This window comes from Peromyscus leucopus, chromosome 8a (assembly GCF_004664715.2).
Source record: "Peromyscus leucopus breed LL Stock chromosome 8a, UCI_PerLeu_2.1, whole genome shotgun sequence".
In the NCBI taxonomy this organism is placed as follows: Eukaryota; Metazoa; Chordata; class Mammalia; order Rodentia; family Cricetidae; genus Peromyscus; species Peromyscus leucopus.
This window is the reverse complement of record NC_051085.1, coordinates 15,807,494-15,812,640: the sequence shown is the minus strand read 5'-3', so window position 1 is coordinate 15,812,640 and position 5,147 is coordinate 15,807,494. Positions and strand designations below refer to the sequence as shown.

General features: G+C 47.6%; 1 long non-coding RNA gene and 1 pseudogene across 1 annotated transcript; both read left to right on the top strand.

The window, feature by feature from the left end:
• The first annotated feature begins 2,143 nt into the window (after positions 1-2,143).
• Positions 2,144-3,931, top strand: LOC119086870. The gene is made up of 2 exons (XR_005090255.1): positions 2,144-2,416; positions 3,739-3,931. It is a non-coding gene; the product is annotated as an uncharacterized LOC119086870 (long non-coding RNA).
• Positions 3,932-4,084: 153 nt separating this feature from the next.
• On the top strand, positions 4,085-4,686 carry LOC114710692 (annotated as a pseudogene).
• Positions 4,687-5,147: the final 461 nt, after the last annotated feature.

Genomic DNA, 5,147 nt, shown 5'->3' with positions numbered 1-5,147 from the left:
ACCCCCCGCGCCCGAGCCCCTCGCCACGGCCGACACCTCACCTAGCCCCCGCCGCCATCTCCCTCCGCCCTCGGCGGCCCCGCCCCCGCTAGTACATGGACAGTCCTGATTGGCTGCCGGGCCGCTCTGACGCGACCGGGGCGTCGAGGCTGGGGCCGCCGCCGCTGCCGCCGCCAAGCGACGAAGGAGGGCGTGCGGCTAAGGGAGAAGGAAGCGGGCTCCCCGCCGCTGGCGCCCCCTGGGGGTGAGGAGGGCGACGCGCCAACGCCTCTGGGCTTTCTCCGGTGCTGGGTGCACGGAGTCGTCAGCAGATCAGGGCTGTTCCCCAGCGAAGCTGGAGGATTTGGGCATCCCCGTGTCGTCCATCTCCATTCACGACCATGAAACAAACGATTCCCAAGGAGTTAAAGAGTGAGCTCAAGTAGACACCCGGGCGTTGGTGGCCCGTGCACTCAGGAGGCGGAGGCAAGGGAGATCTCTGAGTTCGAGGGCAGCCTGGTCTACAGAGTGAGTGCCAGGATAGTTAGGGCTACCTGCAGAGAAACCCTATCTCAAAAAAACAAACAAAAAAAAAAACAAAACAAAACAAAAAGTGAGTTAAGTGAGTTGGAAATTACAGAGAGAATCCACCCCGTCAGCAAGTGCAGATGTTGGAAATCAACCAGGGTCCCCGAAAAGATGTTCCCAAAGGCTAGAATGTTCTTGGAGAGGTCTCATCGCAGTTCATTGTCCAATCGTCCGACCAGAATGAAACTTCCCAGAGTGGGAATGAGGCCCGCAAGCATAGGACCTGGGAACAGGACTGCCATGGCATTGTTAAGGCCAGAATCAGTCCCTGGCATCCCTAACAAGTCAAGCGATGCCGCCCATCCTTAATAGACCAATGAAACAAGTGAGAGTGAAAGCAGAAAGGGAAACTGATTCAATGTGGCCGTACTGAGAAGAGGATCAGTGTATGTACACACATACACACACACACACACACACACACACACACACACACACACACACACACCGTTGTCTCAGCCCCAGTCTCTTCCATAAGAAGAGTCTGGCAAGTTGTATGAAGACTTTTTCCCAGAGACAAGTCCCCTTCTGGCTCCAAGTTCCAGCCTTTTCCTTCTCTCAACAAGAGACCCTTGTGGAAATTCCAGTTTCTTGGGGTCCATTTTGTTTCAATAATCTAACAGCCAAGATGCGGGGCCAGAAGTGTCTCTTAGAATATCTTCATCCTTGCCAGAACAGTTACAGAATCCTATGGCTGCCCACTACTCACGGGTAAAAGGTGGTGCGACACCTGATGACCCAGTCACTTCATTAAGTAATTCTGACCTCCGATTATGAATTAGGTTTCAGTGGATGGGGAAATGGACATGTTGCTCAGTCACCTCTGCCATCTGATGTAAAGTGACCTCTAGTCCTGTTACTTTACAGCCCCAAGTTCCAGCTAATCTCCACTTAAACTAATCCTCTAGGTCACTCTAAACTTCCCTGCAGCAGTTCTGGAGAATTATTGCCTCTTTTGCTTAGGCTCTTCCTTCTGAATTCCTTTCCCAGCCTGATGTTACCCAAATCCCAACTCACTTCTCAAGACTTACTTTCCACTCTGTCTACCTATAGCATATGCATTATATTTCCATACAAATATATAAATATATATGTTTGAATATGTGTAATACAGCTAGTTTTGGTCTGTACAGTCCCCTTTTCCCACCAGGAACTGTTTACATTTCTTAATTTCTTAGCCATTGGCACCTTTTTCAATTGGCCTCATTTCTCTTTGTAAGACTTGCTTTGCTGTAGTTTAAAACTTGCGTCTCGTGTCCATCTTGCAAGTCTCCCTGCCTTTGACAGCTCAACCCGAGGAAGCGCCAGCTTGGGCTGAGACGCACCCTGCACATTTCTCTCCCTCTCAGTCTGCTGGGCACGGCTCTTTTGATAGTGGATAAAGTAGTGGGAGAGGAAAGACCGTGAACAGCAAGATGCAGCCTTCTCCTCCGGCTGCATGTTAATGTTCTGCAGCCCAGATGCACTCCTAAGGAAGTTGCTAGACACCCATTGCTATTGAGAGCCGCTGGTAGCAAAAGTCCATGCGGGGAATTTATTACATTGCCGCCTGCCTAACTATTCCAGAGCACCAAGCCCGACCCTCTCAGCCAGCACCCTACCATGTTTCTCTGATGTACTCAGTTCTTTGTTCCCATGAATGCTGTTCTCGCAAGGCTACAGCCATCGATCTCATGTCCTGTTGGCCGATTCTCAGATCCGCAGCAGCATTAGAGATGCATCTATGTACTGCTTCGGAGTACCAACTCAAGCAAGAGGTTTCTGGTCACATCTCCATCTGGCATCAACCTCTGATGTGTGGATCCGTCATCTCTCAGTAACTGTTTCCCTCCTAAAATAGCAGAAGCAGGTAAACAATTCCTTTACATTAAGGATGTTCAACCTCCTAAGGGATAGAGCAATGGAGGACCACTTTTCCACTTTTGTGCCTCTATAGAGACAGAGGTGTCTGATGCAAGACAGTTCTCTGTGCGACCTTGGACTGACATACTTCTCCCTCTTTCCTGGAATTCTCAGGAGTACCTGTAGATGTTTTTAGAATGGAACACTGTAACGTTTAGAATGGAACACTGAGGTCCTGCCCTCGACGGCCGGGTCTTTGTTCTAATACCCACCTAGCACTACAGCTTAGCCAATTGTCCAGATTATAAAACCCATCACAGGCCACTTTCTGGGGTGCCTCATTTGCAGTGGAGGTGAGACATTTGAAAATGAGATTCCATCCTCTCAGGACAGCTTTTGGGAACAGACACATCCTGAGTCCTAGACTTCTGTTATCCCTTTCTGCCTACCTGTCATAGAAGCGCCTTGTGTAACTAGGTGAGTGGGTACATTTCATCTCATTAGACTGAGGCAATAGTAAAAGTACATCCAAGGTACAGTGGTCTGGCATGGCCAGCACACCACGAATCTACATCTGGCAGTGGTTCCCAACCCCTGGTTCATCTCTCTATTCAGAGAATGCCTCTCACTCTCAGCTGCTATTCTGAAATAACAGAAAAGCCACAGTGGATGCCTCCTGCTGCATTTTCTTATTTTGTTATTTCCCCCAAAAAGGAAGTAATGTAACCTTTTAAGGAAACTGGGGTTTCAGAACATAAAGTCTTGACTTATTAACACATGTAACCTAATACAGCCTAAATTGGACCAGGAACAAAAGTAATAATAATAATGTAGAGTAATGCAGTCTGAGATAGCCATGAAGTCCCAAATATATCAGAGTCAATATTTTCTTTACTTTTCAGTTATAAAATGCATTATTGTAATTGTCACAATGAACAAGTGATGTGTAGGCAGGTGAAGCCATTTTTGTCTTGACAAAAGTAATAGTTTCCCGATAATTAAGAATAGTGAATGAAGGGGCTGACACGATGCCTCAGTAGTTAAAGGTACTGGCTCTTTTTCCGGAAGACCCAGGTTCTATTCCCAGCACCCACATGGCAGCTCATAACTGTCTGTAACTCCAGTTCCGGGGGATCCGAGGACATCTGTAGACACTGCATGACTGTGGTACACAGACAGACATGCAGGCAAAACACCTATACACATAAAAAAGATAATAAATAAAATGTTCAAAAATGTTTTTTAAATTAAAGAATAATGAAAACGGTACCGGGTTCTGCCTCAACAGACCTGATTCCACCCACTTAGCCCTCCTTCTCTTTCCTGCAGCCTCATCGAAGTGGAGACAGCTCTGTGAAGGTTCCTAATGATGTTCATGGTTCCCAGTTCCTGGTGTTCCTGGCTTCTGATGGTCCTGAGAACTAAAGCAACTGTGTGCCTTGGAATGCTTCCTGTGTCTGCTTTGTGGCGAGTGCTCAGTAATTAAGTCAGCTGAAGAAAAATAAATGAGATAAAATTTCAATCCTTCTAATATCTATTCTAGAGAACTGTAACCTTACGGCTGACTCCTACAGTTAGCCTTTAACGTGGATTCCCCCCGCCACCCCCACCCCCCATCCACTACGTGGTAAAATAAAGAGGCGTGAGCAGTGAAAGATGGACTGCATAGCATGGTCTCCAGTTGGCTGTGTCCGCCAACGGGATGTCCGACCCATGGAGGCCCAACTGAGCGCTGAGGTGTAAGTGTCCATCGAGCTAGTGCAACCCGGCTTTGGACGACCCAGGGCTGGACCACGTAAACCTCCTCGGCAGGACGGGTCTCATGCTTAAGCTGAAGTGGTGTGCTTGGGGAGCCGTGTTCTGTTCCTTTAGCAGGTTTGCCAACTCCCGGAGCTCGGAGGACGCTGAGCAGGTGATGAGTGGCTTCACATTCTCAGTCTCGGCGGTGCCGATGTCCAAGCTGCAGAATCCTCAGCCCATGATGCCCCGTGGTGATGTCACCTAGAGGAATTGGATCCTGGACTTCTGCCCACCCTCTCTGCGGCCTAGCCCTTGGCTGCCTCCACCCTGCCCTCAGCTGCTGCCCTAAACTTGCCCGACTGTGGTCTCTGGGCTCCCAGCTGAATGGAGGGAAGTTGGCCTTTGCTTTGGGGTCCTGCTTCTGCTTTGACAAAGGGGTAAACCCACAGACTTCCCTTTTCTCTTCCCTCCGCTGGCCACTGTTATGGGAGACACTGTTCACTGTTCATGTTTCTAAGTATTCCCTTGTTTTCTTGTTGAAACCATTGTTATAAAATTTTCCACTCTATGAAAAAAATAAAATAAATAAAGAGACATGGCCCATCTTCTGGATTTTTTTTTTTTTTTTTTTTTGAGACAGGGTTTCTCTGTGTAGCTTTGGTGCCTGTCCTGGATCTCCTCTGTAGACCAGGCTGGCCTCGAACTCATAGAGATCCACCTAGTGAAGCTCTGCCTCCTGAGTGCTGGGATTAAAGGCGTGTGCCACCACCACTCGGCCCATCTTCTGGATCTTGAAGAATAAAATACAAATAAATAAATATAATGAAGATTATTTGAAAACACAGTATGTTGAATGTGCACATGCCCAAAGTGGAACTGGGAAACTTAATATTTGTAATTGAGTTGGTAAATTTAATATTGGGAAACAAGATTTGTAATGATGTCCTTGGTAATAAAAGCTTCAAATTCTCAAAATAAAGAAAATTAAGATGAAAAGA